The sequence below is a fragment of the Gouania willdenowi genome, chromosome 4, assembly GCF_900634775.1.
Source record: "Gouania willdenowi chromosome 4, fGouWil2.1, whole genome shotgun sequence".
Taxonomy (NCBI): Eukaryota; Metazoa; Chordata; class Actinopteri; order Blenniiformes; family Gobiesocidae; genus Gouania; species Gouania willdenowi.
This window is the reverse complement of record NC_041047.1, coordinates 791,770-802,633: the sequence shown is the minus strand read 5'-3', so window position 1 is coordinate 802,633 and position 10,864 is coordinate 791,770.

Here is a 10,864-nt window from a genome sequence, read left to right as displayed (position 1 = left end):
GCGAGAACCAGCAGGTTCTCCAGCACAATGAAGCAGCACACAATGATGAAGACCACAGAGTCCGCTTTCAGGCCCGCGTCTGGCGTCGATGGCCGGCGGAACTTTCCTGTGTGGTTGTAATGTTTTGCGATCAGGTCAGAATAACTGAGCTCAGCCATGACCTGCAGCGGCAGCGACAAACCAGCGGGGAGCGCCAACGCTTCACGTCAGGGGGACGCAGTGAAGGAGAACAGAAGGAGAACCACCGCAGGAGAACATGGTCCTAAAGAGAACATCAGAACATCAACACTTATTCATTCTGAAAAACAACAAGAAAAAAAGAAGAAAACACACACACACACACACACCGGCAGAGGGGAAAGTAATGGATTACAGTTACTCTTATCGAGTTACTTTTATGGGTACTTGTACTTTTTGGAGTATATTTCTAAATGAGTAATTTTACCTGTACTTAAAGGTGCAGTCTGTAACTCTCATGAAAGTGACTTTTTGTCATATTAGCTAAAGCTGTCACTATATAAGGACAGCTTTACATCAAACTAGTAGTTTGTGTGAAAAAAGACTCATTGAGCCCCGCCCCCTGCTGCTCCTATAGCCTTTGGCAGATTGCCAGAATGCACCGAGACCGAGTAAAAAGAACCAATCAGAGCCAGGATTGTGTTTGATGGACTGTCTGACAGCTGTTGCTCACAGGCTCCTCCCCTTTCCCGGTGCTGTAGCGCCGTCTTTTTTACAGTGTATGGTCTGGAGGAGTAGAAGATGGAATTGGTGACTTTTCTGCTTGAAATGTAATTACTGCTGCTTGATTTACATTATGTTTGATTTGTAACTGTTACAGTAGAACTCTGTGGTGCATGTGTTTGTTAGTGTGTGAGCAGCAGCCTCTGTGTGGCTGCTGTAAGTGACACTGTGTTGTTGCTGCTGCTGAGGTGTGTGCACATAGAGAGAAGTGTTGCAGTAATATGATTTTAACAGAGCATGTTATATTACTGTGATGTTGCTGTTTGGCTAACGTTAGCTTGTTAGCTCCTCTGAGGGAGGGACTTTGTTTGGAGGCAGGGCAAGAGAGCAGCGGGGAGGGAGGGATCTGAGAGTTGCGGACTGCACCTTTAAGTACGTTTTAAAAGAAGTCATTTGTTCCATTTCTACACCCAACCGTTACTGAGTAAATTATTATTTTTGTCATTCTTTTATTATTTCTGCAAATTAAACATAATCCATATGTTGTTAGACGTTATATCTGATCAAAACCACTTTCTATGGTTCAGGGTTTCTGTCTATTATATTATACAGTATTTTATATTTTATCTATACTTAGAGCCTGGGAATTTATTTATTTTGGATTGGATTTATTTAAAAAAGAATTGTACATTTTAACAAACCTTTTATTTTCTACAGATGCCTTTGTGGAAAATAAATTGAGTTCTAATTGTGGTAGATTGTGTCTCTTCCTTTTTAAGTTTATAATGAGATGTTTACTGTATGTATGGTAAATGGTAAATGGACATGATTTATATAGAGCTTTATCACCACTGAAACAGTCTCAAAGCTCTTTACATATCAGCTCATTCACCCAATCACTCTCACATTCACACACCAGTGGGACAGGACTGACATGCAAGGCACTAGTCGACCACTGGGAGCAACTTAGGGTTCAGTGTCTTGCCCAAGGACACTTCGACACATAGTCAGGTACTGGGATCGAACCCCCAACCTCTCGATCAGAAGACGACCCTCTACCACCTGAACCACGGTCGCCCGTAAGGGACCCGTACCAAGATTTATTACCAACAATAAACTAAAGTTTAATTGACCAACTTTTTACTTGTACTTAAGTACAATTTTCATGAAATAACAGTACTTCTACTTGAGTAGATATTTCAGTACTCTACATATCTGCACACAGGGGCGTGGCCTCTTCATTCACATCTATTAAAAATATGAGGCACAGATTGTAAAAATAAACAGCAACTTTTAGCAACATTTAGCAACAAACCACATTTAAAAAACCATATTTGATTTTGTTATGTTACTGTTGACAAGATTTACAGCAATATTTATGAAATTTGTGATATTTACTTTTTTCCTAAAAATGTAACGTCAATGTTAAAACTAAATGTTAAGTCTAAATAGCACAGGTGAAACGAAATATTCAGCTAATATGCAAATTCAATGGATGAACCAAAATAAAAGCTCACCAGTGACATTTAACATCTAGAGTTAGATTTAGTTTTTAATATTTAACATTTAGATTTCACATTTTGATTTCAAGGTAATATTTAACATTTAGATTTCGCATTGACATTGCATTTTTACAAGAAAAGTAAATATTACAAATATTGCTGTAAATCTGGTCAAAAGTAAAATAATTCACATTTGTTGCTAAATGTTTTTGTTTATTTTAGTGCAACTTTACAATCATATCAAATCTGTTCAGACACTTTATTAATTTCTAAATCCTGATAAATCACATCATAACCAAACAGTTCTTCTCTCAGAGCTGCTCAAATTCACATATTTATGGTTTTTTTTCTTTTTCTTAAAGTTGCTTTGAGATTTTAAATCATATCTTCTGTTTTTAATTTAAATAATAAGATGATGTTCCTCAGAACAGATGAAGGTCATTAAACTAAACATTTCACATCTTCTATTTAAACATCAAAATGACGTCAGATCCAGATTTAATAATGACTTTTGTTTCTCTGAGAATCAAAGGTTTTCATCTTAAAAACAACTTCTCAGCATTTCAAATCCTTAGTTTTCTCAGGTTTTTTTCAGCTTTTATGATGAACACGTGGATCAAACTCACCTCACATCCAAACCATCCGTTTTCACTGAAAAACTACGAACTTTCTCCTCCGACCGCGTGGAGTTCGGTCCGTTTGATCCGTTTGGTCCGGGAAGAGCGCGCACGAGCACGAGCATGAGCACGAGCACGGTGATGCTGCTGAGAAGAAGTCTCCTCCTCCTCCTCCTCCTCCTCCTCCTCCTCCTCCTCCTCCTCCTCCTCCTCCTCCTCCTCCTCCTCCGTCAGTAATGCAGTCACAGACAAACACTGACGACATATAAACCCTCCAAAATAAAAGTCCAATAATGAGCATCTTTAGTTTGTTATACATCAGAGTCACGTGCAGGGGATTCAAAAAGGAAGTTAGATTCAGTTTTTCTTCTTCTTCTTCTTTGTCTTTTGGTTTGCAGATAGATTTGTGTCTTTATTATTCAATTTAAAAAATAAAGAAAATCTTTCAATAAAAAAAAAAAAATCACTTCAATAGAAAAAGTTTAATTAAATCAAAAACTCACATTTTTATTAATAAAAAAGAGTAAAAATTATTTGAGACCCAAATAATTGCATTTGAAAACTTTTTTCTTTGATTGAAATGGTTTTTTTTTTTTTTTTATTGAAGTCATATTTTTCTGTATTTGGGTTATATTATGGGTAGTACATTTGTGTCTTTATCATTCAACTTTTTTTTTTCTTTGACTGAAGTGAAAACAGTTTTGAAGCCTTTTTTTGATTGAATAATGAAGACACAAATTTACGTCCATATTTTGATTGCTGTCTTCAGCCAATCATCTGCCTCCATCTGAGCCAGTGAATGAATGAACTTTACACTAATTAATTTAAAGTCTTTAAGTGTATTTTGGTTCATTTGGACTTTTATACAAATTAAATGTGTTGCTTTCGATGTAGTTTAAGAAAATATGCTAAATGTATTAATTTATTAATATCACCATCTGTTACCGTAGTGATGGGATTCCCAGTTTGGGTCAGACGCTGGCGGTTGCCGCGGAAACGGAAGCTGGAGGTCACATCTGAGGTTAAAAGAGGCAGAAAGTCTTGTTGATGTTTTCATGGTCCCACTGGGAACGGACCATGAAAACTGGGAATAAACTCATCATCATTAACGTCAATAAACAAACAAATCAAAACAAAAACATATTAATAAACAATAAAAGGAATAATGATGAGTCACTGTCCGATAAATAAACAATGAAGGTGATAAAGAATCAATAGAAAAATAAACAAATAATAGTAAACAACTAACGTTACTGGTTCGTTCCCATTAAACCAGTTTAAAGCGTAAACACTGGGACTAAACTGGGAACATGTTGGTTTGAAACTGGGATGAACAGACTGGGGGGGGGGGGGGGGGGGGGGGGGGGGGGGGTAGAGGAACAAAGGCTTTTCTCCTTGGAGCTGCAACTCCTTTCAGAACCCACATAGCTCTGCGTTTCCATGGCGACGGGCGGTGGGGGGTGCACTGGGACTCTCTCAAACACCAAAACCATTTGGACAATAAACCAGTTGGTACTGGTCTTTGTTCCATAGTTCAGACCTGAACCAGGACATGGACTTTCTCTGATTGGGTTTATTACTCAGTACTTAGTCCTGTGATGGTCCCATGGACCAAAGGTTGGCCACCAGTGTTGCATTTATTGTTCTGGATCTGGTTTTTGGTTCTTCTTCTACTAAACTGGTCCAAAGTTCTCTCTGCTCCCTTTGGTCCAAGTCCTCCACCCTGGACCTGGTCCTGGCTCTGGTCCTGGTCTAGATAGTTTGGTGTCTGACTTGGACTCTTGCTACAGTTGTTGATGCTGATCCTGAATTAAAATCTGGATCATTTCCTGGTCTAGTTCTCTGCTACTGCTACTGGTCTAGGTCCTTGTTCTGGTACTAAACCTGGTCTCTGGTCCTGGTATTCGTGTCTGTCTGGTTCTGTTCTGGGTCGTCTCGTGGTTCTTTTGAATTCTTTAAATTCTGCTGCAAACTGCTGAACGTCAGAGCCTGTAATTATGGTTTGGATCAGAGTGTGTGTGTGTGTGTGTGTGTGTGTGTGTGTGTGTGTGTGTGTGTGTGTGTGTGTGTGTGTGTGTGTGTGTGTGTGTGTGTGTGTGTGTGTGTGTGTGTGTGTGTTATAATCACATCCATGTGGAGCATCGTAGCAACCACTGAGAAGATCAAAGTCCTGAAGAATCAGCAAAGAGTCGTTTGATCCCAAAATGAATCAAGGAGTCGTTTAAACCTGAGAAGAACTAAGAGTCGACTCATTAAGTAAAGAATCAGATGTTGTTTGTGTTCCTTTAATGATGGAGTCGTTCTGCTGCTAAAGGATCCAAATGTTTATCCACTGATCGATGGAGCAGGAAGAACTGCAGCCATGAGTCAATAAACAAAGAAGCTCCAAAGAGCTGCAGATCAATAGGAGAAGGATCATCTTTCACAATAAATCGCACTTAGAGAAACGCCCTGAGATCAAGTTAGAAAAGTCTCTGATTTTACACTGAGAACAAATAAAGTTAGTGAAAGCATACGACTTTTAATTTGAAGGAAAAGCAGTGATTTCTGTGATTTCCACTTGTTCAGTCTGCATTCCAACGTGGCGCGGTCGATCCAGCACTGCCCCGCAGGAAGGGACTACCAAATAAGGTATTTTTCAAAATAAAAGCAAATGGTCTACTTATAAAAACTTAATTTTTCTGCATTGAGAGGGAAAATACCTTCAACCTTTTCTGATCCCTCAACAGAAAACACTTCATAGTTATGAAATGGAAGAAAAAAAAACGCTTTGTCATTTTTGTTTCTTTGTTTATCAAATATTCACAGAAAAGAACAAATTCATTGTTCATAGACTACAAAAGATCAACTTTTCTTAGATTTGATTGAAATCAGAATCTTCCTTTTTTAAGATCAATTATTGGCCACAAACCCTCAGGATAGACGTCCTTCAACAGTCTGTGATTTACTCTCTAACTCCAGCCACCAGAGCGTGTCAGCACACTGTTTGAGGGAGAGTAAAGGTCCCTTAGGAGAGCTCTTCTTCTCTGCTTCATTGTCTACTACCAAACCTTAGAGTTGGAACTGTTTTTATCTTCTTTCTGTAAACAAAAGGTTTACATCGACATCTTTAACTTTTCCTGATTATTTACAGCAGAACAAGTTGTTATTGTGACTGAAAATCCTACTAAATGATCTATAAAGGCTGAATGTTTCACTCCAATAGAAAACAATGGGATGTTTACAGGCAGTGGGGCCGTGTGACATCATCAATCACATGATTTAAACATGGAGGAACACAGGCTCTAAAACTGTAAAGTAGTCCTGTTTATAAAAGGAAGTTGAATTAAAATAATATGTTAGACATGGATCTACTAATAAGGACAGTGGAGGATCCATCTTTCCTTCAGCAGTGAGACGTCACCAGCCCCCAGCCTGGGGTCTTCATGGGGTCCTCATGGGTGATGGGGTCCTGAAGGGGTGGGGGGGGGAGTGGGGGGGTTGGGGGTGGAAGTTCCCTCAGCGTTCAGCAGCTCATTATCCATGCTGAGCTGCAGCTCTGAAGGCCTGAATGAACTGCTTTTGTTCAGTAATTGGAGAACACACACACACACACACACACACACACACACAAACTCCACCATCAGTTAAATCTGAGGAACAGTGTGTGTAAGGTAAAAACACAAGAGAGATTAAAGTTTAACACTAAACATTATAATCCTGCACACACACGCACACACACACACACACACACGCACACACACGCTGACCTCTCTGTGTTTACGTCAGTTCGTCTAAGAACGAAAACTAAAAAATTTCTTTATTTTTCTGAAGGTGAAACTATAAACCTTGTGTTTGTTGTGATACATTGAGTTAGTTCTAATCCAGGATTAAATTATCCTGGCATCTGAGCTCAGTGTGTGTGTGTGTGTGTGTGTGTGTGTGACTGCTCTCCAACATGGAAGCACAAAGCGCTGCATCCATTATGTAAGGCTCCAACCATCCCAGTCATTAACTGGTTCCCAGTACCAGCACAGCAGTGGGAGGAGTCACGTGTTTTTCCCACCGTCTCATTCACAACTCGAGCTGCTTTCACACACCCGCCGTCGCCATGGAGATGCCCTGAAAACCAGAAAATAAAAAAAGTGTTTATGTAAATGCAACTAAATCCAGCCCAGAAACCTGAGAACTAAACAAAGCAAAAATATCACAAACATTGTCTCAGAAATATCTAAAAAATACCTGGAAAATATATCAATTTATTCTTAAATCTCTCAAAACTGAGGAATTACTTTAAGAATATCCTATGGGGTACCAGATGTAAAAACTCACTGTTCATCGCTGACATATTTTTAACATTTAGCTGATTTTTCTTTGTTTTGAGACAGAAATTCATGTGAAACAGCATGTTCTATATCACTGTTAAAATGTGTACACATTACTATAATATAAATAAATATAAATGTAAATATAAATAATAAACATAAACCTAATTGTTTCATCTAAATGTAAATCTAAATGTTAAATCTAAATCTAAATATAATTGTGTGTAGCTTAGGTATAATGGTGGTGTCTGTGGACAGAGGGAAGGAGTGAGTGATAATACCTAAAACAGGTATTTAGGATCAACGTGTCTAAGGTTAAGCCCACTACCAGTTTTATCCCACAGCCTGTGCAACAACCGCTACTGCAAACCCAAGCGTTCTTTCGGGCCTGAAGATGCAGCCAGGCTAGCAGAAAGAGCCGGGGCCAAGGGGCCCCAGGCCACCCCCCACAGCCAAGCAGCCCCCAGATGCTCCCAAGATCCCAAACCGAGAGGCAGCCACCGCCCCCCACATACACACCCGAGAAAGCCCCAAGGAGCCGAGGACCCAGCGCACCTCGCCACCCAACCCCAACCCCATGGCCCCCGCCAACATCCGCCAAACCCACCCACACCCCCGCACCCAACCCCCCGAGGGGAGGACCCAGAGAGCCCCCCGCCCAAGACCCCAGCAGAGGAGCTAAGGCCCACGCTCAGCAGACAGCCAGGAACGGGCAGCCGGTGGGCCCAGAGCCAGCAGGGACCAAACCCCAGGCCAGAAAGACCCGGAATAGAAGCAGCACCGGAAGTAGCTCGCCCAGGGACGACGACCAAATCCCCAGCCGCCTAGGGCACCAAGGAGATGCTGCAGTCTCCAGCCAAGGGCAACCCGGACTCACCCACCAGTCCGCAGATAGCAGGACAGACCTACCAAGTGGCCGACAGCGACCTCAACCATCGGAACAGCTAGCGCCACCCCCCAGCAAACAGCATCATCCCGTAGTGCCAAGCAACCCTGCCCCAACACCGATACAAAGGCCAGCACCCCCCTAGCGCGCCCATCCCCCACACTGGCACGGCAGGCCGCCCTGGGCCTGCACAGCTCGGGGACCGCCCCCAAGGCAACGAGGAGATGAGACAAGCACCAAGCCACACCCAAAGGGAAGAGGCACCCCCACGCCCTGCCAGGCCGACAGGCCGACCGCACCATCCTAATGTATTTGTACTCTACACAGTGGCCCAGCCATCAATAGAGGGGCCGGGCCCGCACTCGACAGGCCCAAATGTGTGATCCTTCCCACCACCTTGTTATGGTGCCTGTCCATTCCCCTGTGTGAACGTGTGTGTTTAGTGAATGAATGAGGTGCAATTACAAGAAAAGGGATGGAGGGGAGCGGTGCTCCCCATCCAACCTTTGTGTATATATGTGTATGTGGTGCAATAAGGGTGGAGGTGGTGGTCGTACCCTCCGGGGGGTGGTTTGTTGAGGTGTGATTAAAATTGGAAAGATTGGTAGGGCAACTTGTGGTTGGGAGTGCAGCCCCATGCCACTACTTAGTATCACAGGCGGTGGCCCCCTCCACCCCCAGCCCCACCATCCAGCCCCCCAAGGGTTGGGTATGGGTGTGTGGTGCACCAAGTGAGTGAGCCAGCCACATTCCCCAGCGTTCCAGGGGGCGACCCCCACCACACGCTGGCCCAGAGTTGCCCGCCCCGCCAAAACAGGGAGTGGCCGAGCAGGAGAGAAGCCCACACCCGCACCAGGGCCAGCACAGGCCCGCACGGCACCACGATACAACACCCTTCACAGGGAGGCGGCCCCGTCCTCCCCGACGAGAAAGAACGCCATCAACTGTCCCCCCAGCCACGGACCGATAAGCAGGCAAACACAAGCACCACCAGCCAGGCACCGCTACCCTACACCAATGTTGCTTGCAGAGCCCAGTATATCTACCCTGTAATAAAGTATTTCTTACCCTTCCTTAGGGAGGGCTGGTGTTGGTCAGAATTATGCAATAAAATAAATTCAGAGCTGCCAAGCCTCACCCTTTGAGTGTGACAGTCATGCAATTTGATGCATTATCACCAAATGCCACACTTGACATTTCTCACGCTTATATTTCCCCATTCAATACTCCATTTTTTTCATGATAATGAACTTTGGTCCTCATGGCTTGCTGTAGCTCTAGTAACTCTGATTGACTGACAGAGATAACCAATTCCAGACCAATCCATGTCTCCCTGTGCCTAAATCTAACCAACCACGGCAGGCATCACACAATAATAAACCAATCAGAAGCAACGTAAGGCGGGTCTTGACGAGCAGTCTCTAGACACCTCACACAACACGCACCGACTCGTCGACATGCTTTCCAAAAGAAAGAGTTTCTAGAGAACAGACGCCTTCTGAGATGGTATGTAACTACCTAATTATGTTCACTGTTTATATTTGTGTGTGTGTGTTATACTGTTAGTTTACTTGTCTAAAAAACTAACCCCTCCCCCCAGTGCACAGACACACACAGTCAGTTGTGTCAGTGACTGTCTGTCAGAGGCTCAGTGCAGATGTCTGTCTGTCTGTTAAACACTGAGAGATGTTTGAGGAAACACTGCATGTGTTTCTCTAACTAACTCTGCTGCTGCTGCAGCTAACGGGGCTGTTTACACATTCTTAAAGAGACAGTGTCCTGAATGTGATTTACTTTAAAACTACTTTCAACAACTCAGAGCTGCCCTGAAAAAATCATCACTACATCATTTAATCACATTTCAGCCTTAATGAAGGAAAAAGTCAAAATGTAGTTATTGTGCTGCTAGTGATTAATAAAAGGGTCTTTGTGGCTCCACTGACTTTGACCCATTATTGTTTTTATTGTAAAACTATTGATAAAAAATAAATGGTTTATATCATCTATTGTCATTTAGAGTAAAAATATATAGATATGAATATTGGTCCATATCACCCAGGCCTAATGTAACCAAAGCAGTAACGTTTTATCTGGTAAAGGATATGATTGTCTAAACTGTGTGAAATGAGGCGTTCAAACACTGTTTAAAGTAGGATTTTATTATTATGAGTGTGTTACCTCAATAACTAATAGAAATCACTAGACTGATATGATACCTTGTTATGTAGCATGTGATGCTAATGCTAACCCTACACCACTTTAGTTAAACAAAGTAAAAAGACTGTGACTATAAGAACATGTCAGACCTTTAGTTTGATGTTAATTATACTTAGAACCAGTTTGATAAATTACTTAAATACAATTACAAAAAATATTTGAAAATGACCTTGTCTTAAATGATCTTTTATTACTTTTTTCCATTTAGGGCCATGATTTTAAGTTGGTGAATTGGTTTGTTTTATTGATAAATAACTTTAAAATAGTCTAAATTACTTGAATGAAAAAAATCATATTGTGATTGTGATTTTACAAAGAAAAAATTGTGATATGATTTTTTTTCCCATATCTCCCACTCCTATGTATGTACAGTATGTCTGTGATAGACATTAACTAAATGAATTAAAACTCTTAATCAGCTACTAGCAGTGTTATAAACACTGTTAGTAGCTGAATTACACTTGTAGGTTATATCATCATAAATACATAGTAAATGAAACAAATGTTTAATCTATTGTTCATTTGAACTGTTCTTATGATTATTATTGTATGTAATAGTGTATTTCTATAGACATTGATTCAATGAAAAATGACTTGATATTTGAATGTTTTTTACATGATGATCTTTTTAATGACGTCCTTTCTGTTGCAGACAAG